The sequence below is a fragment of the Chiloscyllium punctatum genome, chromosome 28 (genome assembly GCF_047496795.1).
Source record: "Chiloscyllium punctatum isolate Juve2018m chromosome 28, sChiPun1.3, whole genome shotgun sequence".
Taxonomy (NCBI): domain Eukaryota; kingdom Metazoa; phylum Chordata; class Chondrichthyes; order Orectolobiformes; family Hemiscylliidae; genus Chiloscyllium; species Chiloscyllium punctatum.
The window spans coordinates 54,812,451-54,840,251 of record NC_092766.1 but is presented as its reverse complement, the minus strand read 5'-3'; the positions used below and the strand labels follow the sequence as shown (position 1 = coordinate 54,840,251).

Here is a 27,801-nt window from a genome sequence, read left to right as displayed (position 1 = left end):
ACCCTCCTTATTTCCAAAACATCTATTACCTGTTGAGCCTGTAAGCTACATTTTTCAGATAGATAAACACGAACTACCATAACCCTTTCTGCTGCCAGTCTGAAACCAAACAGTGTTAGCCTGATAGTAGGTCGGGAGCTGAAATATGTTTGAAAGGATATGCCAATGAACAATAACTGGACCCTTAGAAACGCTTTTAATGAAAAGAGAATGTGTTTTTGAGCATGTTGGATTTTATTTTTATTGGTGTGAATATAAATGGCAGTATCGATACAGGTGTAGGGGTGGTTGTACCGAAGATATGGTTTATTTGAATTTTCAGAAACGTTTACACAAGTTTCAATAAGGGCTAAAGAATAACTTGGTAGAGAATAGGACACCTTAACTGTCAGGAGGTGGGTGAGATATTAGACAAAATAGTGTTGTCAGAATTTACTGTGGAGAAAGACATGGAAGCTCAAGAAGTTGGGGAAATAAATAGCGATATAGAACATAGAACATAGAACATTGAACAGTACAGCACAGAACAGGCCCTTCGGCCCACGATGTTGTGCCGAAATTCTAACCTAGATTAAGCACCCATCCATGTACCTATCCAAATGCCGCTTAAAGGTCACCAATGATTCTGACTCTACCACTCCCGCGGGCAGCGCATTCCATGCCGCACCACTCTCTGGGTAAAGAGCCCACCCCTGACATCTCCCCTCTACCTACCACCCTTCACCTTAAATTTATGTCCCCTTGTAACACTCTGTTGTACCCGGGGGAAAAGTTTCTGACTGTCTACTCTATCTATTCCTCTGATCATCTTATAAATCTCTATCAAGTCACCCCTCATCCTTCGCTGTTCCAACGAGAAAAGGCCGGGAACTCTCAACCTATCCTCGTAGGACCTACTCTCCATTCCAGGCAACATCCTGGTAAATCTCCAAAGCTTCCACATCTTTCCTAAAGTGAGGCGACCAGAACTGCACACAGTATCCAACTGTGGCCGAACCAAAGTCCTGTACAGCTGCAACATCGCTTCACGACTCTTGAATTCAATCCCTCTGCTAATGAACGATAATACTCCATCGGCCTTCTTACAAACTCTATCCACCTGAGTGGCAACCTTCAAAGATCTATGTACATAGACCCCAAGATCCCTCTGTTCCTCCACCTGACTAAGAACCCTACCATATCTTGGAAAGAATCCTCAAAAGAGAAGAATAAGTGCTGGAATCATAAAACAAATAAAGGTAGATCAATCCTCAGTCACTTATTAAGTCGATCCTAGAATATTGTGGGAATCTGGGGAAGAGGTTGCGGTGTCCCTTACAGAGATATTTATATTATCAACAGACACAATAAGTTACTGGAAGACTGGAGGGTGGCTAATGCTGTTCCATCACTTAAGGTCTGCAAGGAGCAGCCAGGAAATCACAACTCAGTGATCCCAGTGCTGGGTAAGTTGTTGGAGGAAATTCTGAGAGAAAGGAGCTACATATATTTGGAAAGGCAAGGGCTGATTAGAGATAGTCAGCATGGCTTTGTGAGTGCGAAACCGTGTTTCACAAACCGGATTGACTCTTCGAGGGGTTGACCAAGAGATAGATGAAGGCAGAGCAGTCAGCGTTGTCTACATGAACTTCAGCAAAGCATTTGACAAGGTTCCAAGGAATGTAGAACATCTAGTCAAGAGGAAGAAGGAAGCTAACTTAGGTTTGAGGAACCAAGGATCAGAAGCAGGGCTCTAGAGAGTTACATGGGGCAGCACGGTGGCTCAGTGGTTAGCACTGCTGCCTTAGAGCAGTAGGGACGCGATTTCAATTCCAGCCCCAGGCGACTGTCTGCGTGGAGTTTGCACAATCTCTCCATGTCGGAATGTGTTTCCGACAGGTGCGTCGGTTTCAACCCACAGCCCAAAGATGTGCAGGTTAGGTGAATCAGCCATGCGTTGCCCAAGAAAGGGAATATAGATAATCCTGGGAATCACAGACCTGTCAGTCTTCTGTCTGTGATGTGCAGATTATTGGAGAGGACTCTGAGAGTCAGGATTTATGATTCCTTGGAAAACCATAGTTTGATTAGAGGAAGTCATCATGGCTTTGCAAGGGCCAGGTCATGCAGCACAACTCTGATTGAATCCTTTGAGAATGTGACAAAACACATTTATGGCTCATTGAGAAAGTACAGAGCATGGGATACAGGGAAACCTGCCTGTCTGGATACAGAATTCCTGGCCCATAGATGACAGAGGTTGATGACAGATGGAAATCATTCAGCCTGGAGCTCAGTGACCAATGGTTTTCTGCAGGGAGAGGTCAAAGAAATCTCTGCTCTTTGTGATTTTTGAATGAGTGGAAGAGTGGGAAAGGAAGTTTACCAATGACACAAAGGTTGGTGGAGTGGTGAATAGTGTGGATGTCTGCTTGAGGTTACAATGGGACATTGACAGGATGTAGAGCTGGGCTGAGAAGTGGCAGATGAAGTCAACTCTGGAAAAGTGTGAAGTGATGCATTCTGGAAGGTGAGACTTGAATGCAGAATATAGGGGTAAAGGCAGAATACTGAATAGTGTGGAGGAACAGATGGATCTTGGATTTCATGACAAGAGATCCATCAAATTTGCCACCAAGCTTATAGTGTTGTTAAGAAAGAAGATGTTGTATTGGCTTTCATTAGCTGGGGGATTGAGTTTTAAAGCCATGAGGTTATGCTGCAGCTCTATACAGTCCTGTTTCGATCCCAATTAGAATATTGTGTTCAGTTTTGATCCCTTCATTACAGGAAGGATGTGGAATCTTTAGAGAGGGTAAAGAGATTTACCACGATACTGCCTGGACTGGAGGGCATGTCTTATGAAGAAAGGTTGAGGGAGCGAAGGCTATTCTCATTTGAGTGAAGAAGAGTGTGGTGTGATTTGGTAGAGGTGAACAAGATGGTGTGAGGCAACGATAGAGAGAACAGTGCGAGACCTCTTGATCCCATGGCATACCTGGTCCAAGGGGGCATAATTGTCAGGTGATTGGAGGATGGGTAAGGGGAGATCTCAGATGTAGGTTCTTTACACAGAGAGTGGTGGGTGGGTGTAAGGGGACACTTTAACTTACTCTTGGATGGGCAAAATGAAGGGTATGTAAGTTAGTTTGATCTTATAGTCAGGTAAAAGATGGGCATGGCATCATGGCCGAAGGGTCTTGTGCTGTACTGTTCTGTGTTCTACGTTCTGTATGGTAAACTGGGTAATAAGCTCAGATCAATGTAAAAGGATACGGCATTCAGGAGGAGCTAGTCCACTGGATACAAAATTGGGCTTGAGGGTAGGAGACAGAGGGTGATGGGAGGCATCTTATCTTTCTGACTGGTGACATGTGACCAGCGGTGAAGTGGGTCCACTGTTGTTTGTCATTTGGATAAATGATTTGGATGGGAATATTGGTTTTGTGGTAAGTCAGTTTTTTGAGTGACACTGAAATTGTTGGTAAAGTGGACAGTGAAGAAAGTTATCTATGATACAACAGGATGAACAGTCCTGCTGGGATAGTGGCTGAAGAATAGAAGATGGAGGTTGATTAGATAAATGGGAGGTGTTCCATTTTGGTGAAACAAACCAGGGTGGGACCTGTACAGTTAATGTTCGGGGCCCTGGGTAGTGTTGTCAGTCAGAGACCCAGGGATGCAGGTAGACAGTTCTTTGTAAGTGGTGTCACAGGTAGACAGGTTGGTGAAGCAGGCGTTTGGGGTGGTTACCTTCTTTGGGTAGAGCATTGAGAGTAGAAATTGGGATGTCATGTTGTGGCTGTACAGGACATTGGTGAGGCCACCATAAAAGCATTGTTGACCAGTAGAAAGCACTCATCTGGTTCACTTACGTCCTTTAGAGCAGAACATCTGACATTCTAACCTGGTCTGGCCTGCACGTGACACCAGACCCACAGCAATATGGTTGACTCTGTGCTATACTCTTGGTAATTAGCAGTGGGGCAAAGAATGTTGGTCCCATAGTGACATCCTCGTCCCATGAATGAATAAATAAAAATACATTTGTCCCTCCCTACCTCTGCAAACAGCTCCAGCGGCAGCAATCTGTACCTGCTTTGAAACACCGTTCAGACCCTGACCACTCTCTGTAACACTCTCACCACCTCCAGCACCTTCAGCTCTCCCAGTTCCTTTTGTGACATAAAAACTTTATAATTATTCCCTCTTCCATCTGACCACCTCCTGCGAGCAGACCCTTTGCAATCCCTTTAAAACTTACTCCTAAAACATTCTCTCACTTCAGGATTTTAAGTACTTTTTGGTGATCCTCTAAGCCCGATAATCTCATATCCTTTTTACTTGAGTGAGGGACCGATGGGGATTTCTTGCTGAGGATTTGTCTGTTTCAATGGAATGTCCTTTTGTTGAGTGTTTTACACTGTTCCTTCAAATGTTTTCCACTGTTTATTGACAGGCACATATTTCAGTCTGTTTAGCCTATTCACCTTGGTCAGTTCTCCTCTCCAACTCATGTTATTGGTTATTTTTGTTTCTACTTGTAGCTTGTCCTTTCTGTGATTCACTTTAAAACTTTATATTTCTTTAAACTGTACTTTATCACAATTTCGCAGAGTATCTCTCCAGGTGACATTACTCATTCACAAAGTTTCATCACACAATGGTCGCTCTGAGATAGTTATTTCCCTCGCCATTTGCACAATTTCTTATTCAAAGAAACACTGAAAACTAATTCTCTGAACTCCTCTTCCAATATCACTCTTGCCAGTATGACTGTCCCACATTTTGAATATTGATGTTTCCCAAAATTATCACAATGTGTTTGTTAAAAAATTCCAATGAGTTCCTGTGTAATGCAGTGATGAGCAACGGAATGTTGTTTGGTGGCTAAAAATATTCTGCTGCTTGTGTCCTTGGCAAGTAGTAATCAGAATTTACATTCAGACTGAATCTACCTCATGATCTGAGACCAAATGCTTTCTCTGTGATGCCTTTCTTATCCATTATTGTTAGTGTTACCCATTTTGCCTGAGTTTCCGCAAGGTTTTGATCCATTGAATATTTATGTCCACCTTTTGTTCACCCTGTAACCATGTCTCTCTGTTGTCTAAACCTCTTTTATCTCAGTGTCACAAATCCATCTACCTTATTGATAAGACTTCGTCCATTGAAAAAAAAACATAATTTACTCTTTCCCACAATTTCCTGTCACAAACCTATTCACTTATGTACAGTTTTAGTTAATCGCTGTCCCATCCTGTACCTTTCAGATTACCTTCAGCCACATCCCCATACTGTTCCGATGCTTCATCTTTTCTCTGTGGATTTGGAAAGCTCCTTTCACCTGGACCCTGTCCCTGCATCCTCTCTGTCAGTTTAAAGCCCTGTCCATAAACCTACTGACATGATTGGCCAGGACACTGGTCCCATCACGGTTCCAGTGGGACCATCCTATTGGATTTTTTTATAAATCAGGTAGGGGATGTGGGTGTCTCTGGCTGACCAGCCTTTATTGCCCAGCCCTAGCTGCCCCTGAGCTGAGTAGCTTGCTTGGCCATTTCAGAGGGCAATTGAGAGGCAACACTTTGCTGTGGGTATGTCGTTCAGACCATGTGAGGATGATCAGATCTCGTTGTTGAAAGGGCAAGTGGGCGGCATGGTGGCTCAGTGATTAGCACTCCTGCATCACAGTCCCAGGGTCCCAGGTTCGATTCCAGTCGCGGGCGATTGTGTGGAGTTTGCACCTTCTCCACGTGTCTGCGTGAATTGCCTCCAGATGCTCCGGTTTCCTCTCACAGTCCAGGGATGCGCAGGTCAGGCGAATTGGCCGTGCAAAATTGCCCATAATGTTAGGTGTATTAGGTCGAGGGAGATGGGTCTGAGTGGGTTACTCTTTGGAGGGATGGCGTGGACTGGTTGGGTCAAAAGGCCTGTTTCCACACTGTATGGAATCTAATCTAAGGGATTGTGATTTTTGTACATCAGCAATGGTTTCATATTTGTTTATGGATTGTTAATTGCTATTTTTAAGATTATTGATTTTTAAATTCCACCATTTCTTATGATGGGATTCAAACCTGCCTCTCCTGAACATTAGCTGAGGTTTTGGACAAATATCCGAACAATAATGTTACTAGGCCATCACGTCACCTGCTCACTGGTTGCTCATCCCTGAGCACTGACACATGAAGCTAAACCCATTCTTCCCACATGACTGTGTGATCCTGAAGTCTTCCAGCAATCCAGTGATATCACTTAGTCTCTCTCCATGTGGTATCCCTCACTGTGTGGGTCTAATTGCGGCCTCTGTCAGCGTCTCTCACTCTTGCAGCTACTCTAGATCCTGAGGTAACAGAATTCTCCACTCCAGAAAGACGCAACAGCACAGGCCAGGGATGGAGTTTGGGATTTTCCAGATATCTGTTTGGGCTCATGTCCATTCTCCTTGTGTAACCCTCACTGCATCAGTCTAATTTCCCATTCTGTCTATCTCTGTCTCCTGTAGGTACTCAAGAAGTTGCTGACTCAATAGACTTCCCAACTGCTGTGTGTCTCATCCATCACCTCACTGAAGATGGTTGGTCAGCCAGAGAGACAAAGGGAAGGGAGATGTGGAGTCTTCAATAAATCCTGCAGTGAGGTAAGATCACTCATAGTGCACAGAGCAGGGAGCAATGAGAGGGCTCCAAACATCGCTAACAAGACATGATATAGATACAGTGCTGGATTGGGAGCACAGTATAGACACACCCCATGCTCAATCACCACGTGTACTTTAACTTATGTTGCACTAAGACAGCTTCGGGAGTTCAGAGTTATCAATCCAGTCCTGTGCTGTCTTAGTGAGCATCAGGACAACAGAGGTTAAAGCCGGCTTCTGACGAGAGGTTGGGAATGCTGCCTGGGATCTTTCTGTTCCGTGTTCTCCCTCTAACACTGTACTAAGACTCACTACTCCGCAACACTATCTGTGGCATGGCTTGTGCACCACTGTCTTCAGTCATTTTTAACTCCTATAACAGGAGTTGTCCCTGTAACCTGCTCTATTCCCGATAGTCCCTCCACATATTTGAAATGTACTGCAATCCAGACTACCATCCCTATCGCTCTGTAACTTGCTTCAGTGTCTACAACATGCCTTATTTCGGTGCACTAATCCTCTTTAACTGGATACAGAGTGATACAGCACGGAAACAGAACCTGTGGTCCAACTCCTCAATGCTGCCCATGTTACCTAAACTGAAGGAGTCTCATTTGCCTGCATTTGGCCCTTATCTCTTCAAACCTTCTCCTTTCCATGTACCTGCCCAAATGTCTTTTCCATGTTGTAATTGTTCTTGTTTCTCCCATGTGCCTGAGGCAGTCTGTTCCGTTTATGCACCATCCTCTGTGGATAATGTTCCCCCTCAGCTTCCTCTTTAAATCCTTGCTCTCTCTCCTCCCGTTTATACCCTCTAGTTTTGGACTCACCTATCCTTGCTTATTCAACATTGTTAAGGTCACCCCGTGGCCTCCTCTGCCCAAGGGAAATATTTAGGACAATGTTACAAATATCTCCAACGGATGTAACAAAGTGCTGGCCAATGTCGGCAAATGTGCCAAATGTCGCTTTCCCCACCCTGTCCACCTGTGATGCCACTTCCGAGGAACAATGTAACTTGCACCCCCTGGTCTCTCTCTCTCTCTCTCTGTTTGACAACACTGGCCAGAACCCTTCCATTAACTGTGTTAGTCCTCCCTGGTTTGTCTTAACAAAATCCAACACCTGAATTAAACTCCATCTTTCATTCCTTGGCCCACTGGCCCAGTTGGTCAAGATCCTCTTTGATAACCGTATTTACTGCCCACTGCACAATTCATTTGATCATCAACACACTTTCGCACAATCACTCCTATATTTTTAACCAAATTGTTTATGTAGTTGATGCACATCAGTGGACCCAGCCCTGATCCTTTCTTCAATAATGGAATCAAACCATATTCTTGTCATAGAGCCATACAGCATGGAAACTGACCCTTCAGTTGATACTCACCATAATCTAAATCTAAACTCTTCCCAGCTGCCTGTTGCTGGACAATATCACTCCAACCCTTCCCTATTCACCTGTTTATCCAAATATCTTTTAAATGTTGTAATTGTACCCACATCAACCCCTTTCTCAGGAAGTTCATTCCACACTCAAACCACCCTCTGTGTAGCAAATTACCCCATATCTTTTTTTTGAACATCTCTCCCCTGTAACCTTAAAAATGTGGCCCCTCCTCTTGAGACTCCCCCGTCCTGAGGAAAAGGCAACTACCATTAAATTGATCTATATACCTCATTTTGTTTCATAATCCTTCATAGCATAATGTCTCAACCTCCAGGCTCCAGTGAAAAAAGACTCAGCCTATCCAGCCATTTTTCAGAACTCAAGACTTCCATACCCAGCAATATCCTGGTAAATCTCTTCTGAGTGCCCTGCAGCTTAATAATATCCTCCCTGTAAGCTGGGCGACCAGAACTGGACAGAGTATTGCAGAACAGGCCTCACAAATGTCTGTGCAATCTCAACATGACGTCCCAAATCCTCCACTCAATGGACTGAGCAATAGTCAGGCATGCCAAGCACTGTCTTATCCATCCTGTGATGCAAGCTTCAAGGAATATGTACCTGAACCCGGAGGACCCTCTGCTCTAAAACACGAACCGAATCCTTAACATTAATTGTATAAGCTCTACCCTTGTTTTTTTTTAAAAAATGCATTACCTCTTATTTATTCAGATGGAATTCCATCTGTAGTTTTTCAGCCCATTCACACCCTCCATCAAGATCCCTTTGTAATCTCAGAAAACCTCCTTCACTGTCCATGATGCCACCCTCCAGCCTGCCAGCCCATCACACATGGCTGTCAGTAGTATACATACCTTTACTCGGGGCTCCACAATTTCTTCCCTAGCATCCCACAGTGTCCTGTGATACACTTAATCAGGTTCCGGAAATTGCCATCGCTTTTGTGTTTTAAAACCTCCAGCACCACCTCTTCTATAACATGCACTCTTTTCAAGTCATAGAGGTATACAGCATAGAAACAGACCCTTCGGTCCCCAACTCGTCCAGGCTTACCAGAAGATCTAAATAAATCCATTCCCTTTTCCAGCATTTGGCCCATATACGTCTACACCCTTACTATTCAGGTACCCATCCAGATACCTTTTAAATGTTGTAATTGTATCAGTCTCTATTGCTATCTCTCTCAGCTCATTGCATACACACATCACCATGTGTGTGAAGAAGCTGTCCCTTCAGTTCCTCTGTAAATCATTCACCTCTAACCTTAAACTTATGCCCTCTAGTTTTGGACTCCCCAACTTCTGGGAAAAGGCCTTGAATGCTTACCCTATCCATGCCCCTCATGTTCATCATACCTCTGTAAGGTCATCCCTCAGTCTCCGATTCTCCAGTGACAGTAACCCCAGCTTATTCACCAACAACCCGGGCAATATCTTGTTAATCTTTTCTGAGCCCTTTCAAGTTTCACAACATCCTTCCTGTAGCAGAGAGACTGGAATTGCAGAGAACTCCAATTGTGGTCTAATGTATTACTCTTGTTCCCTGAGTTCCCCATTCTTTCTCCACAGTAAGTTCTGGAATGAAAAAAATTTTTAGGATCTGAGCAAATATCCTTCAGTTCAACACATCGATGGCATCATTGATCTTTAATTGACTATTTTGTCCTGAGTTACTTATGTACTCTTAATATACTGATACAATCACTTTTGGATTTCCCTTTCCTTCTCTGCTGAGGCTACTTCATTTAGCCTTTCTCCATTCCTGTTTTCTACTCAAAGTGTACTCCTACAGCCCCTGTATATCCTCAGGGAGTCCCTTGATCCAGCTGGCTATACCTGACATGTGCCCCCTTTTCCTTGACCAGATCCTCAATGGACAGCCAGTGTTTCCGAATGCTGTCAGCATTGACCTGCACACAAACAGGAAAATGCTGGCGCTGATCACTCAATTTATCTCACTTTTAAAATATTCTCACTTGCCAAACTTCCCTTTCGCTGTAAATAATTCCCTTCCCCAATCACATTTTGAAAGTTCCTGGCTAATACGATCAAGATTGGTCAGGCTCCAATTTATAACTTACACTTGTGGACCAGGCCTGTCCTTTTCCAAAGCTGTTTTCAAACGACTAGAACTGTGGTCACTTTGGCAAAATGCTTTCCCACTCACACCTCAGTCCCTCCCCCTACCTTAATTCCCAAGTGGAGGTCAGGTTTTGCCCCTTTCTCTTTTCAGGCCATTTCCATATTGTTTGGCAGTTTTCTGGAAGACAATTTCCAAATTCCTACCTTGGGAACACTGGACACTGGCAGTCCCAGTCTATGGTTTGGAAAACCCCAACCATAACAGCCCTATTATTATAGTTGATATTTAAGATGTCCCAACATATTTGTTCCTCAGTCTGCCACAGATTATTCGGCGTCACCAGTCCGATCGTATCAAAGTGATGACCCATTCTTATTTCTCAGTTCCACTGACATAGCTTCACTGGGCAATCCCACAGGAATATCCTCTCTAAGTACTGCTGTGATGATTCATGCAATCAAAACCCACCACCACACGTCCTCTCTTGCCTCCCCTTCCTGTAGCATCTCCAACTTGAAACAATGAACTGCCAGCCCTGCCCATCCCTCAGCTGTGTTTCTGTAATAACTATACTATCCCAGTCCCATGTTCCAATCCATGCCCTGAGTTCATCTTCCTTAGCTGTCTGGCCCCTTGCATTGAAATAAATGCAGTTTAATCATCAGTTTTCCCCCATTTCCCTGCTATGTTCTTGCCTGCCTTGTCTGCTGAAATTGCTGTCTTTAACTCGTGTACCAACCTCAATCTTCTTTCTGGCCTTACGTTCATTTAAGGTCCAACACCCTGCCAGACTAGGTTATATCCTCTCAAGCAGCTCGAGCAGTTCACCCCACCAGGATATGGGTCCCTCTCCCACTCTCAGTTGAGGTGCCTTTCCCACCCTGTCTCCCTGTGCTGACACCTTCAGGGATCTATGGACTTGTCCATCAAGGTCCCTATATTCCTCAGTACTCCACAAAGACCTACCGTTTATTATGTCTGTCCTTCGCTTATCGTACCTCCCACTGAGTATTACCTCACTTCGATCAGAACTAAACTCTGCTTAGATTATCATCCGATCGACATCGGACTGCAGACAGAGACCATCCTCCTCACTGTGAACAACACCCTCACCTTTTATGTCATCTGTAAACCTACTCTTGATATCGTCTGCTTTCACATCCGAGTTAATAATGTTCAATGGTTCCTGCACAGATCCCTGTGGTACACCCGCTGGTGAAAGTATTCTATCCACCAATTTTGCACTTTAAAACTTTATAGTTCTTTAAACTGCACTTTATCACAATTTCCCAGAGGATCTCTCCAGGTGACATTACTCATTCACTAAGTTTTATCACACAACAGTCACTCTGAGACAGTTACGTCCCTCGCCAGTTGCACAATGTGTTATTCTAAGAAACACTGAAAAAACGTCTCTGAACTCCTCTTCCAATATCACTGTTGTCAGTGTGATTGTCCCAGACGTTGCGAATATTGACGTTTCACTAAATGTTCACCATGCCTTTATTAAACATTCCAATGAATTCCTATTTATTGCAGTGACGAGCCATGAAATGCTGTTCGGTGGGTGGTCTAAAACTGTTCTGCTGCTTGTGTCCTTGGCACGTAGTAGCGAGAAATTACATTCAGACTGACTCTACTTCATGATCTGATGCCAAATACTTTCTCTGTATTGCCTTTCTTACCCATTATTGTTAGCGTCGTCCATTTTGCCTGAATTTGCACAAGGTTGTGAACTATTGAATATTTCCGTTCCACCTTTTTTTCGCCCTGTAACCACATCTCTCTGGTGTCTAAATCCCTTTTATCTCTGTGTCACAAATCCAACTACCTTGTTGCAGAGACTTTGTCCATTAATAAAAAACATAATTTCGTCGTTCCCACAATTTCCTGTGACAAATGGATTTACTAATCTAAGGTTATAGTTAAACTTTGTGCCTTCCTGTTCCTTTCTGTTGTCTTCGGTCACATTCCCACGCTGCTCTGATGCTTCACGTTTTCTCTTTGGATTTGGAGAGCTCCTTTCACCTGAAGCCTGTCCCTGTATCCTCTCTGTCAGTTTAAAGTCCTGTCCATAAATCTACCAACGTGATTGGCCAGGACATTGTTCCACTGGTACTGTGCTGGGACCAATCTGAATGGATTTTTAAAAAAATCAGGTATGTGACGTGGGTGTCTCTGGCTGACTAGCCTTTATTGCCCATCCCTTGCTGCCCTTGAGCTAAACAGCTGGCTCGCCCATTTCACAGGGTTATTGAGAGGCAAACACTTTGCTGGGGGTATGTCGTGCAGACCACATGAGAGTGAACTGTTGTCTTTTTCTGAAGGTCAAGTGTTTGGATTTTTATCAATACTTATTTATGGATTGTTAATTCCAATTTTTGAAACATATATTCATTTAAAATTCCACATGGTTAGATGTTAGAAAGAAGAAGGGGGGGGGTTTGTCACTTTGTTGGGACTGTATTGTAGACTGTCGTAGACCCAACAGATACCAGAGGAGCAGCTGTGTAGAGAGATTGCAGATAACTATAGGAATAATAGAGGAGTGCAGGCTGGAGATTTTAATATTCCCTGTATTGACTGGGCCACATAGAGTGTAAGAAGAACTGGCCGGAGGGCAATTTGTCAGTGTGTCCAAGGAAGGCTCCTAAATCAATATGCAGAGGGCCCTACTCTACTCAGGCGGGTGCAACACTGGACCTCCCCTCAGAAAAGGTGTTCGGGCAAGTGACTGAAGTGTCATTCAGAGAGCACTTTGGGTCCAGTGCCCACAACTGTCTTCGTTTTTTCAGAGTTATGGAAAAAAGATCAGCAGGTCCACAGATTGAAGAAGAAAACTGGAACAGGGCCAGGTTTGGGGTCATTCTGCAGGATCTGGCCAGCGTCAATGCCGTGAATTTAAAATTGCACAATGCCCAGTTATAATCCAACTCGCTTTGGAAGCGCTGGTGATCACTGTAACAGATGAAAGGCTTAAACTAAATTTGTTTGATATTATATTCCATGACACTGCCATCCTGTTGCTATAAATTCTGTACCTTAGGATTGTGCTCCACAACCACCTGATGAAGAAGCAGTGCTCTGAAAGCTAGTGCTTTCAAATAAACCAGTTGAACTGGAACCGAGTGTTGGGTGATTTTCAACTTAGTACACCCCCATTCCGACACCAGCACCTCCACATTATGATTCTAATCGATTGGGTGAGTCTGTTTGAAGGAAAAGGAACAACTGGCAAATGGGAGGCTTTCCAAAGTGTGATCTCAAGAATCTGCCAATTACCTTCAACTTGTGTCCCCTTGTGATAACCATTTCGCCATGGGAAGTAATCTCTCGTTCTCCACTCTATCCATGCCTCTCATTCCCTTGTAAACCTCTAACAAGTCACCATTCTTCCTCCTTCGCTCTGATCAGAAAAGCCCTAGCTTCAACAACCTACCTTCTATGGGCATGCCCTCCAGTCCAGGCAGCATCCTGCTAAATCTCTTCTGCACTGTCTTTAAAGCTTCAACATCCTCCCTATAATGAAGTGAAGAGAACTGTTCACAATATTTGAAGTGTGGTCTAACTGGAGTTCTGTAGAGCTGCGTCAAAGTCTCACATCTATTAAATTCAATCCCCCTGCTAATGAAAGCCAACACACCATTCGCCTTCTTAACAGCCTGTCAACTTGGATGGTAACCTGAGAGACACAGGATCCCTTTGTTCCTGCACGCTGCTAAGATTCCTGCCTTTAACCACGTAAAGGTTTTCTGCAGAATCCTCCAATCTAAAACTATCCCTATCTTTGTAAGTTCCTCCAGTCCCTAAAACACTCATAAACTGTGAAACCTCCTCAAGTCCCTATATTCCTAATGTCTGCAAAATCCTCCCATCCTGATGTCCCTCCGTATCTCTGTAACCCCCACCATCCTCCAGTGCTCTTCTGGGCAACATTGCAGAGGAAGGAGGAGTTGGAGAGTCTGGGCCATGTTCCGAGGTATGAAGGGCTGCAGAACCTGGAGGATGGTCCAAATGTCGGAAGGGATGTGGGACTTGTAGAAGGTTAGAGGTTCCGGGATTCATTGAACCTGTAGGAGAGGACAGGGGATGGCTTGTGGAACCTTGTGGATATTATGATTTGAACCACAGGTAATTTTTGATTGGACCATTCAACCGATCTTACAGTCATAGAGATGCACAGCATGGAAACAGACCCTTCATTCCAACCTAGCCATGCCGACAGGACATTCCAACCAATCTAGTCCCAGATTGGGACTAGATTGCCAGTACCTGGACTATCTCCCTCCAAACCCTTTCTATTCATATATCCATCCAAATGCTTCTTAAATGTTGCAATTGTACCATCTGTAAGATTCGCTGAAAGATCCAATCAAACATTACCTGTGGTTCAAATCATAACACCCTGCAGGATCCACAACCCATTCATGGTCCCATCCTGCAGATCAGATATCCCAACCCAATGTAGTCCCACCTGCAAGCATCCGGCCCACCTCCCTCTAAACCCTTCCTATTCATTTACCCATCCAGATGCCTTTTAACTGTTGCAATTGTACTAGCCTCCACCACTTCCTCTGGCAGCTCATTCCATATATGTACTATCCTCTGCGTGAAAAAGTTGCCCCTTTTTATCTTTTATATCTTTCTACTCTCATCCTAAACCTTACCCTATAATTCTGGACTCGCACACCCCAGGAGAAAGACTTTGTCTATTTACCCTATCAATGCCCCTCTTGATTTTATAAACCTCTATAAGGTCACCCTCAGCCTCCGACTCTCCAGGAAAAACAACCATCACCTGTTCAAAATCTCCCTTTCGTTCATCCCTGGCAACGTTGTTGTAAATCTTTTCTGGACCATTTCACGTTTCACAAAATCATTCTGATCGGAAGCAGAACAGAGTTGCATGCAGCATTCCAAAAGTGGCCTAACCACTGTCTTGTACACCCGCAACATGACCTCCCAACCCCTGTACTCAATACTCTGACCAATAAAGGAATGCATACCAAGCGCCTTCTTCACTATCCTAACTGCCTGTGACTCTACTGTCAAGGAACTCTGTATTTCATTTGAAATATTGCATCGACAGATAGAGTGGCCCGAGGTCTTCTGGGTAATGCTAGTTTAGTCTAAGCTGGTAGGCAGAGCCAGTGAAAGATTTGCAGCGCTGTCTGATGAATGGTCGAGAGATAATGCACATGTCAAACAGGCTGTTTTAAGTGCTTATGGATTGTTTATGAAACGGAAGCCACTACAATTCCTTTACTGTACCATCGCTATCTGTCAAAGCTCCTTCAGGTCTATATCCTCCGAATTGTTGAAACCTGCTCTCACCATTGCAACTCCCATTATTTCCTAACATTTTTGAGTCTCTAAAAGCTTCCCTATCAGGTTAATCTCCTCCACTGCACACAACACTCCTAGCCTGTGTAATCTCTTCAATTCCTTCAGTTCCTATATACCTATATATAGGTGTTACGGCTTTGTGGCCATTTTATCCTCATTTATATCTGCAAAAGGCTCTACTCACTGTAGCACATCCTATGCTCATAAGTGAATCTGATCACTCACAAGACTCTCTATCACTCTCTTCTCCAGTCTCAAGAAACTTCCCAATTCCTGTCGTATCTTGCAGCATGCACACCACTCACTCTCTCTGACATACCTTCCAGTGCATAAATTCATCTCTCCTTCTAACTGTATCCAGTCTACAACTTCATCCCTGTCCGTGCAACATCCTCCAGTTTATATACTCCCCTCTATTGCTGCAGCATTCTCCAGCTTATATCATCTTCCATGTGCTTGCAACATTCTCCAGTCCATACTACCCTCCCTTTCCCTGTAATATTCTCCAGTCCATACCATCGTCCCTATCACTGTGATATTTTCCACATCCCACAACTGTTGCTAAATGTACCACATCCTGGAATTATGTGAATGTTTCTACGCCCTGACCAACACAGTCCATGTAACGATTCACAACCCCACATATCCCTATCTCTGAAGTCTAATCAAAGACGCCTTATCTCTCTAACTTCCTCCAAACAATAAAATGTTTTGTCCTGCGAACATTCTGTAGCAACTGTAACTACGTTCAACCCTGCAACATTGTCGAGCCCCCAAACATCTCTCCCACTCTGTGACCTCTAACCATCCCTCAAATGCCCTCTCTCGGTGGCACGCGCCATGCATTTGCAACAAGGCAGATGGAATGACAGCATTAACTGAGCCAACAGAATTCTCCACTCCAGGGAGATAAGGCAACACAGACCAGGGATGGAGACTGGGATTTTGCAGATCTCTATTGGACTCAGTGCCATTGTCAGTGCCAGTAACCCTCACTGCATCAGTCTAATTTCCTATTCTGTCTGTTTCTCTATCTCCTGTAGATACTCAGGATGCTCTTGACTCAACAGTATTCCCAATTCCTGTCTTGTCCATCACCACACTCAAGACAATTGGTCAACCAGAGAGATGGAGTGTGAGATCTGGAACCTTCAGTAAATCCTGCAGCGAGGTAAGATCACTCACAGTGAACAGAACAGAGTGCATTTAAGGGATCGAACTTTGGTCTAGAAGACGTGACACAGATTCAGTGTGGAAGGGTAAACACAGAGCATGATGGTCCCAGGCTCAAACTCCATCTCTTGATAATTTTCATCTCTGCTGTACTGAGCCTTCCTGTGTCAATACAGTAAGTTGACAGTTATAAATTCAGGCCTGTGCAGTCTTCGTGAGGATCAGTTCAACAGAGGGGAAAGCTGGCCTCCCTCAAGGAGATGGTATTGAAACCTGGGATCTTTCTGTTCGATATTCCCTCCTCACGCTATCTCTTGTCGTGTGATAGTTATACAGCAAGGAAACATGCCTTTCGGTCTAACTTGTTTGTGCCAATGTCTTGAATGCTCATAATTCCCAGAAATGTTCCTATTTCTGTAACCTACACCCCTCCCAAATTCCCGCTGTATATTTGAAAACTACTCCGATGCTGACGACTCTCCCTGTATGTAAATTGCTCCAATATCGATAACATGCCCAATCTCATCCTGCACTCAGTACAATAATTCCCATTTCTGTAGTTTTGCACAATACTTACAGTAACCCCGTCTCTGTAAAATCCTACAGCCTGGAGCAAAATACCCACCTGTGTACTTTCCTCAAGCCCCAAGAAAACATGATATCACTGTAACCTTCTGCAGGTCCGATCACACTCCTGCCTCCTGGCCTATAGCACCACCCGACCACAGTAACCTTCTCCCAAACCTACCGACCTCCTTACCGATATGAACACCTCCAGACCCTTTTCAAGCCACAGCAGCACTCCACATCTCTGTTTGCTCGTCCACTCCCTACAGTCTTCCCAGCACCTCAAACACTCTCTCTTTGTGTAATGCTGCAATTTGGGGCAGCACGGTGGCTCAGTGGTGATCGATGGTGCCTCACAGTGCCAGGGACCCAGGTTTGATTCCAGCGTTAGGTGACTGTCTGTCTGTGTGGAGTTTGCACCTTCTCCCTGTGTCTGCGTGAGTTTCCTCCAGGTGTTCCAGTTTCCTCCCACAGTCCAAAGATGTGCAGGTCAGGTGAATCTGCCATGCTAAATTGTCCATAGTGTTAGGTGCATTGTCGGAGAGAAGTGGGTCTGGGTGGATTACTCTTTGGAGAGTTGGTGTGGAATTGTTGTGCCGAAGTACCTGTTCTCATGCTGTAGGGAATCAAATCTAAACTCTCCCTCTGTGTTCCATATTACTGCCCCTAAATATATCCATCTATCCATAATCAGCCCCAACCCCTTCAAACCTCCGAGTCTCTGTGAACTCCCAGAGCTCCAACATCCTTCCTTAACCGTGTAACCTTTCCCATTCCTGAAACACTCTGAAAATGTGGACATCCTACAAACCTCCATATCTGCGTAATCCTCTCAGGACCCTGTAAAACCCCCGATCTGTGGAACCAGCTCCAATGCTTGTGACTCCCGATCAGTTTCTACAAGACTTATTATCTATGTAACATCCTCCCGTCGCTATCACCCGCCCTATCAATGTAAGCTCATCCAGTCTCCCCATCAATCTAATCATTTCCATAACCTTCATCTGCTCTTACACCCCTATCTGTGTAAACGTTACACTCCCCTACAACCATCCCTAAAGCAGAAACCTCCTCCAGTGTCTGCAATGTTCCCTATCTGTGTTTGTGTCTCCAGAATCTATTGCTATTCCTGTCTCTGTACGCTCTGACAGATTGTACAGCTTGCCGGTCCATATTCCTTCCAGAACCTCAGCATCTGACATCAACAAAAGTCTTCATTAATTACAGCCTTCCATATCGCTGTTCTTTCCTCAATTCTATACAACTCTCTTAATCTCTGTAAGTAGCACAATTCCATAAAATACCCCATGCCTGCTTAAACTGACCCAATCCGACAGTGAGAAGCCTCCCTGTCCTTTTGATCACCTGTGGTCCCTTCAGATTTCGCTGTATCTTTCCTGACTCAATTGAATACAGCCCATCTCATGTCATAACTCCTCTAACTCATATGTTTCTCCCCATCTGTGTGATATTATTCAGTTACTGCAATTCTCATCCTTTATCTCCAGAGCTTCAAATCCCCCTGATCGAGTAAGGTTATTGATCCCTTGCAGCATGTTTAACACCTGTAGCAGCCTCTAACTCCTCAACGCATCCTCTCGCTGTAACCTCCTCAAATATTGCAGCTCACTGTCTTTGTCATATCTTCCAGTATCTGCAACCCTCTTGATTTTTGTAACCCACTCCAGAACAGCACTCTACATCTCTGTGTAACTGATGGGAATGCTGCAAACCTGCCTTCACAGTCCTCAGTAACTCTCTGAACTTCTGCAGCCCTACAACCCTCAGCATCTCTGTCTCCTCCAATCCCTCCACTTCTCCCTGGCTGTGTGAACTGATCCAGCCCCTTCAAACCTCCCTATCTCACTCACTCCTGCAGCTCCAACTCTTGTCCATGTCAGTGTGATTACCAGCACCAACAATCCTCCCAGTCTCTATAAACACCTGCAGCTCCAACAACCACCCCTACCTGTGTACTCTCCAGTCCCTCCAATCCTTCCTTTCTCGATAAACGCCTGTAGCTCCAAATACCACCCCATCTGTCTACCCTCCAGTGTCTATAACACTCCCTTGCTCTAAAAATTCTGTAGCTCCAACTACTACTGTGTCATCTCTAGTCCCTATATTCCTCCCGGTCTTTGTAAATCCTTCAGAACTGATAATCCTGTAACTCTACTTGACATTTTTCAGCCCGACAACCACCTGATCTATAACCACCAACAGTGATCTCAAACCACCGAACTCTGTAACATCCTCCAGTCTCCACAGCCCAGCTTTTCTCTGTTAGTTTCTCTGGTAACTGTATTCCTCTTCATCTCCGGTTACAGATCCTTGCTCAGTGAAACAATGTCTCAGTACAGAATCTGTAAGAACACAAGAATCTTTGGTGTATCAATAAATTTGCCACATTTTCTAAATTATAACGACTGCAAGTTCAACCTATCCACCTCTTCTCATCAATATCCCTCCATTTTGAAGATCAGCCTGGTGAACCTTCTCTGGGCTGCCTCCAATGCAAGGGCATTTTCGCTCCAGATATGGGACCAAACCTGTGCACAATATTCTCACTGTGGGCTGACAGGAGTCCTCTATATTTATTACAAGCCTTCCCTATTTTTATTCTCCATTCCCTTTGAAATCAATGCCAGCATTCCATTTGCTTTCTCTATGAGCTGCTGTCCCTGTATGCTACCTTTCTGAGATTTATACACCAGGATTCCCAAGTGACGCCAGAGCGTAGCGTTCTGCAGTTGATCTGAAACCAAGAGCTGACAGCAATAATCACGAAAGTGCTGGAAGGTATGTTAAACGATATGCCAGAAATACTAACTGCACACTTAGAAACTTATGGAATAAGCGCAGTCCATAAGACCATCATGTATAGGGATAGAATTAGACCATTCAATCCATCAGGTCTATTCCACTATTCGATTGTGTATGAATTGTTTCTCAACCCCACTCTCTCACTCCCTGTAACCCTTGACCTCCTTATTCATCCAGAACCTGCTTATCTCCGAGTAAGATACACTGAATCACTTCGCATCCACAGCCCCATGAGGCAGTGAGTTCCACAGATCCATCACCCTGTGACTGAATAAATTCCTCCACATCTCTATTCTAAAGGGTCGTCCCTTCATTCTGAAGCTGTGCCCTTGGCCCCTAGTCTCTCCTGCTCGTGGAAACATCTTGCCCACGTCCACTCCATCCAGACCCCTCAGTATTCTGTAAGTTTGAATGAGATTCTGCCAACACCTCTGAAACTTCATCAAGTGCAGACCCAGAGACTTCACCTGCTCCTCATATGACACGAATTTCATCTCTGAAATCTTTCTTGGAAAACCATTTCTCTTACCCCTTCACATCCTTTGTTCAGACTCTGAATGAATAACGTGTAGAGTGTAGTCCCAACACTGACCCCTGCGGTGCTCCCCCCATCACCAGTTCCCATCGTGAAAAAGACCCCTTTCTTCACACTCTCTGCCTTGTGCCAATCAGACAAATCATCTATCCACGTTCAGCAAGTTGTTCTGAAACGGAAATTTCATTTCACACACACTGCTAGATTTATTTTTCTATCTGGCTGTAAACAGCAGAGTTTTACCATTACCTTCCCATCTGCAATTCCCTGGAGAAAGTGGTGGTGAGCTGCCTTCCTGACCCACTGCAGTCCTTTGGGTGTAGGGACAGACACAGTGCTGGGAGGATGGTGCGTGCCTTGGAGGGCACCATGGAAATGCAGATGTTTCCATGCACCTGGAGCTCCTGTCCTTCCAGGGTATAGTGGTTCCGGGTTTATGAAGTGCTGTTGAAAGGGCCTTCCTGAGTGACCTCAGTGCTACTTGTAGATCTTTTATTCCTGCATTCATTGGTGAACATGAGCTTTGATTTGGAGTGGTCCCTGCGAAAGTGGTGGTGAGCTGCCTTCCTGAGTCACTGCACCAGCAGTTGGGACTGTTGTTATCCATGTAGCCTCCAGCAGGCGCTACAACACTCCTCATGTCTCAAACTGCACACAGACAATGCAGCTGTCCATTTTATATCTGACATCCTCCCCGACTTATAACTCTTATAGTTCCTCACACTATCTCATCTCTTCCATTCCCATCTGTGTTAGAGATCTCTAACATTTCTTTATTCTTGTTTAAATTTCTGATCACCTAAAATCTCTCCCTTTTTAAATGTGTAACCCCTTCAGCTTCTGTAACTCTCCATATAACTGTAATCAATGACAGCACAGGTACCCTTCCTTAAATCTCTATAATTATGATGGTTGCGTGTGGTAAATTGGAACTTTTCATCCTCCTTATCCATCTCGGGACTTCCAGCCCCCACAATCCCACTATTTCGAATGCTCCCATTCTCTGCACCTCCTCATGTCCTGAGGGTCTTTGAACACCACCAATGCTCCAAAAGTTTATATTCCCCCCAGTTATTCTACGTCTTCTAACTCTGTAACACCCAACAGTCTCCACTACCAAACAACACTTGTTGGCTCTCAATTTGTATTTGTTGAAGTCTACACATCTCTGTAAGCAGCACAGAAAAAACACTTTGACTCTACAGAGCTCCATCATGAACAAGCTACTATCTCTATTTCCTTCGCCTTCTTTGGTGTCTGCAACTCTCACTGTATCTTCCAATAACCTGTTTTCGACACTGCAGGTCTGCCTAGCTCCCCAGATAACCTGTTCCACCCCATATAGCTCGCTCAACCACTGTAACACCCTCTGCTCTGTCTAATCCTCCTCTTTCCCACTGTCTTCCAGGCACAACAGCGATTCTGTAAGGCAGCAATGCGGAATGGGATGTGAAAATCTTAGCTGAGGCTTGAGGCCTATCATTACCTGGGAGTCACAAAGGGAGAGAGCCTGCGAGAGAGCAGCACAGAGCGGGAGAATATTAATCAGCAGCGAGGATCGGGGCTGACTGGGACTCGGAGTTGGAGAAGCAGCAGAGCAGGAGGCTCGAAATCAGCACCGAGTCACAGAGGGAGTGACCATGTGACGGAGCAACTTGGAGCAGGAGCATGAGGCTCAGTCACACCTGGGATTTACAGAGGCAGCAAAGTGGGAGGATATAAATCAGCACTGCAGATCATGGCCAAATCGTGCCTGGGAGTCACAGAGATGGTGACCCTGTGAGGGAGCAGAGTGGAGTGGGAGCTGGAGGATTACATGTACCTGGCAGTCACAGAGACGGTGACCCTGTGAGGGAGCAGAGTGGAGTGGGAGCTGGAGGATTACATGTACCTGGGAGTCAGAGTGACGGTGACCCTGTGAGGGAGCAGAGTGGAGGGGGAGCTGGAGGATTACACGGACCTGGGAGTCATAGAGACGGTGACCCTGTGAGGGAGCAGAGTGGAGTGGGAGCTGGAGGATTACTCTTACCTGGGCGTCACAGAGATAACTTTCTGCTGCTGGGACCTGCCTGCACTGAGTTTGGAAGAAGTACAAGAGCCTTCACAGAAAAGGCTGTAAATTCATTGGCAGATTATTAGCGACTGTCAGTAAATTGATAGAAGTTAGCAAATTTATTTTTTCAACTTCTGAAATAAGGATTGAACTCAGAAATAAGAGAGAGAAGTGAAATTCTGAGCCAATATATATATTACCCTCAGCAAGCCACAGTTATATAAGGGAGTTAACCATATTGGTTTTTTTCCCCCTGATGTTAATTGAATTCTAAGTAATTAATTAAGTTATTCTAGAAATGTTGCATTTTAAGACATGACAAGACATGTTTGTTAGATGGAAAGTATGTTCTGTTCCGTTGGGAAGTCATAGCCCCTGCTCGTGTCCTAGATGGACACTGGGTCTTGGAGCTCAGATAGTAACTAGAGACTCTATGGGACATCTGTGATGCTGAGAGTTCGAGGAATAGCTCACACAGAGAGCAGATCACGCTACAGAAAAGACAGCCAAGAAGAAGAAAGGGAATAGGGGACTGGACTATCCATCTAACTCGTACAGCCTGGACCGTATGCGACTTCACTTTGTCAAACAGCGTATCATGGGGAACCCGATCAAAGGCCTTACTAAAGTCCATTTATATGACATCTAATTACCGTCACTCAACAAGAAACTTTGTCACTTCCTCAAATAATTCTGTTAAGTTGGCAAGACATGACATTCCCTGCTCAAAACTATGTTGCCTATCACTGATGAGCACATTTTCTTCCAACTGGGAATATATCCTATCCCTCAGTATTTCTCCAGCAGCTTCCATACCACTAACGTCAGGGTCGCCATTCTTAAACAAGGGAACACCATTAGCAATTTCCCAGTACTACGGGATTTCACCCGTGCTCAAAGATGCTGCAAAGATATGGTCCCACCTGTTTCCTCCCTCATCCAAGATCCCATCCGGAACTGGGAACCTGGCCACTTTAATGCCTTTTAGAATAACCAACACTTCCTTATTTCAGCTTGACCTAGAGGTATCAAGCATCCATACCTAATCTCAACATTTCATCTTGGTGAATACTGATACAAACTGCTCATTAATAATCTCACCCATTGACTCTGACTCCACGCATAACTTGCCTCCTTTGTCCCTGAGTGGTCCAACCCTTCCTCTAGGTACCCTCTTGCTCCTTACATATGAATTAAAGTCTTTGGGATTTTCCATAATCATGTTTGCTAAATATATCTCATGCCCCCTTTTAGTCCTCTTAATTCCTTGTTTCAGATTGGTCCTACATTCCCGACTTTCTTCCCAAGCTTTGTCTGTCTTCAGTCGTCTAGACCTTATGTACACTTCCTTTTGCCACTAAACTAGTCTCACAGTTACACCTGTCATCCATGGTTCCCTAATCTTGCTATTCCTACCCCTCATTTCCACAGAAGCATATCTGACCTCAACTCTAATCAACCTCTCTTTAAAAGCTTCCCACGCATCAAATGTGGATTCACCTTTAAAAAACTGCTCCCAATCTATATTCCTCAACTTCTGCTGAATTTTGGTATAGTTGTCCTTCCCCCAATTTAGCACGCTTCCTTTAGGACAACTCTCGTCTTTGTCCTTGCGTATTCTATAACGTATGGAATTGTGATGAATAGTCCCAAAGTTATCCCCAACTGAAACTTCAACCACCTGGCCAGGCTCATTCCCCAGCATCAGGACAAAAATGGCCCTTTCCAGTGTTGGACTGTTTATATACTGCTCAAAAAACCCTCCTGGCTGCTCTTTACAAATCCTGCTCCATCCAGTCCTCAAATATTAAGTGAACCCCAGTCAATGTTGCGAAAATCGCCTTTCACCACCACCATGTTGTTCCCACATCTTTCCATGATCTGTTTACATATTTGTACTTTCAGCGCACGCTCACTGTTGGGAGGCCCCAATATTGTTACTGCACCCTTCCTATTTCTGAGCTCTACCCTTATTGCCTCACTGTTTGAGTCCTCCATAGTGCCCTCCTTCAGCACAGCTGTGGTATCCTCTTTGACCAGTAATGCAACTCCTATACCCCTTTTACTCCCCCCCCCCCAGTTTATCCCACCTGAAGCATTGATATCCTGGGATCTTTACTTGCCAATCATGCCCTTCCCTCAACCAAGTATCAGTAATAGCAATAATATCAACTCCAAGCCCTGTGTTTATCTGCAAATACTACACTTCTTGCATTAAAACAAATGCACCTCAGATAACCTGTCCCTTTGTGTTCATCATCTCCTCCCTGCCGACTCTTCCCCTAATTCACGCTGACTTCATTATCTATTTCCTTACAGGCTGCAGTTGTTATTTCCTTAATATCGACGAAGCTCCTCATTTGGTTCCCATCCCACTACAACATTAGTTTGAACCCTCCGAAGCAGCATTAGTAAAAGTACCCCGAACGACATTATTTCCATTCCAGCTCAGGTGTAGGCTGTCCAATTTGTAATGGTCCTACCTCCCAGATAACCAGTCTCAATGTCCCAAAAATCAGAACTCTTTCCTCCTGCACCATCTCTCAAGCAATTCTATTCTTTCATTTCTACTCTGACTAGCACGTGGCATTAGTAGCAATCCTGAGATTAAAACCTCTGAGGTCCTACTTCTTAACTTGACTCCTAACTCCCTAAATTCTGTTTGTAGGAGCTCATCCTGATTTTTTAAACCTATATCATTGGTGCCTACATGGACCATGAAAACTGGATATTCACCCTTCCCCTTCAGAATGTTCTGCAGTCGATCCCAGGCATTACTGTCCCTTGCACCTGAAAGGCCACATACCATTCGGGAGACTTGACTTCGAACAGAAAAATGCTTATCTACTCCTTTTACAATTGAATCCCCTATGACTTTGCCCTTCCAGTATTTTTCCCGCCCTTCTGAACAGCAGGTCCAACCACGGTGCACTTAACGGGGCTACTGCTGTCTTCTCCTGGTGAGCCATCTTTCCAAACAGGATCCAAAACAGTATACCTGCTAAGGAGAGAGGTGACCGCAGAGTCACCTCTCTTTCTCTGCTTTTGGTCACAAATTCCCTTTCTCCTTTAGCAATCCTAATCTGTGATGTGATCAGTTCACTGAATGTGCTATCTACCCCACATTGTGGGTGCTCCAAGGTGAGTCCATCCGCCGCTCCAGAGCCATCATCCCGTCGATGTGTTCTTCATAAGAAGTGCCTTTGGTGCGAGTTTGAGGGATGTCTCCGAGCATTCTCAGGACATACTGAAGGGGAGGCTGAACAGCCAGCGGCTGTGGTACACATTGGTACCAATGACATTGGCAAGAAACGTGACAAGATCCTGCAAGGAGAGTGCAGGGATATGGACACACGTCCTGCATGAGAACAGGGACAGCAGCTGTGTCCCTCAGCTCCCACATTGAGCAAGTGGAGCATAACATGGCTCTGAGATCTCCTGTCACTTTTACTCTAAAGCTTAACTTGGTCTTAAATTTGATATACGGTAAAGGGAAGGGTTTTCTTTAACCAATCACAGGATTAAAAAAAAGAAGAGAAGCACCTTATCAACACAGTACAGAGTTCTTTTGCTTTGGTTAGATGAGGAGTTCGGGGTGGGAGACATTGTACATGTGTAGTGTTTCTCGTTCAATCGCTGGAAAAATATGTCAGATCACTTACCATCCCAGCGCACAAGTCGTCCTCTCCCACTCCGCTCCTCGCTCTCACCGTTGCTGCAAATGGAGGCCTGATGCTCCAGGTAAGTCCGTTTATGGTGGGAAATTAAACTTCCCAGCAACCCCCGGTCCCAGCCCCTCCATCACCTCTCTCTACCTCCTCCCAAAAGATAATGCACAAAACATGCAAACATGTCTTTTATTCATGGATTGGCAAAGTGAACAAATGACAATCATGGACCAAACAAAAATAATTTAATGGATATTTGCGGTGATTTTTGAATGATCAAATATTTGGATTTTTATTGAGAAAATGAATTCAGTTTTTTTTTCAGATCTGAGTTGGATACGTTTTGATCAGTATGTGATCATCATTGGTGACAAAACCAGAAGTTGCTGGGAATGCTCAGAAGTACTGGCAGTATCTGTGGTGCGAAAACAGAATCCATATATGGTAGGAGACTGGCTCTGGCCAGGTTACTCCGCTCATAGTGTTCAGGGATGTGTAGGTTAGGTGTATTAGTCAGGGGTAAATGTAGAGTATGAGAATAGGCTGACGGGTCTGGGTGGGTTACTCTTTGGAGGGTCAGTATGGGCATGTTGACCCAAATGGCCTATTTCCACAATATAGTGATTCGACGATTCTATGCATTCTTCACAAAAAGTGTCTTTGGTGCGAGTGTCAGGGATGTCTCCAAGAATGCTCAGGGCATACTGAAGGGGAGGGTTTACAGCCAGTGGTATACATTGGTATCAATAACATTGGCAGGAAATGTAACAAGATCCTGCAAGGAGAGTGCAGGGAGTGGCCTGAGTGGAAAGGCAGGATATCCAGGGTTGTAATCTTGGGTTACTCCTCGTGCTAGGTGGAAGTGGGATAAGGAAGATGAAGAGAGAAAACTTTAATATGTGGTTGAAGAACTGGTTCAGGAAGAGGGTTTCAGATTTATGGCTCGTTGGGATTTTGTCCAAGGCAGGTGGGACCTGTAAAAAAGGACAGGGTCCATTTTAACTTGAGGGCCACCAACATCCTGGCAGGGAGGTTTGATGATGCATCTTAGGTGGAGTTAAATGAATAATGCAGGAGACTGAAAATTAGAGCAGCAGGACAGCAACTGAGCTGAAATTAGAGTTTAATAGAATAGACAGGCAGGGCCAGACTAATGACTATGCTGAGGAAAATAATCATAGCAATTTAAAAAACGTGAGTGGAAATAATATGTTCGGTATTATCGGAGATCAAAAAATAAGAATGGAGTGTGTGACGTGCGCCAAAAGTATTAAAGGAGATAAACCAATCCAATAAAACTTATGTAAATACCTTGTACCTGAATACATGGAATATTTGGAAAAAATGACAGCACAAACAGAGTTAAAACGATACGGCCTGGTGGGGCTTACAGAAAGGTGGTTACAGGAAGGTCAGTGTTGGGAAGTGAAATGCCCAAGGGTACTCAGTACTCAGACAAGAACGTACAGCAGGTTGAGTTGCTGCATTGATTAAGAATGATATCAAGGCTGCATTAAA

General features: G+C 44.5%; 1 long non-coding RNA gene across 5 annotated transcripts in view; it reads left to right on the top strand.

Annotated features, from left to right (window-relative positions):
* The window catches only part of LOC140454077 (uncharacterized), a 53,720-nt gene extending 26,127 nt beyond the window's left edge, over positions 1 to 27,593 (top strand). For 4 of the 5 annotated variants that reach the window (XR_011952613.1, XR_011952615.1, XR_011952611.1 and 1 more), the window contains 3 exons: positions 6,488 to 6,622; positions 16,508 to 16,635; positions 21,971 to 27,593. This is a non-coding gene — a long non-coding RNA (uncharacterized lncRNA). Of the gene's footprint in view, positions 1 to 1,341; positions 1,446 to 6,487; positions 6,623 to 16,507; positions 16,636 to 21,970 lie in introns of all 5 variants that reach the window. The other variant, XR_011952614.1, reaches the window with a different exon arrangement.
* The last annotated feature ends 208 nt before the right edge of the window (positions 27,594 to 27,801 follow it).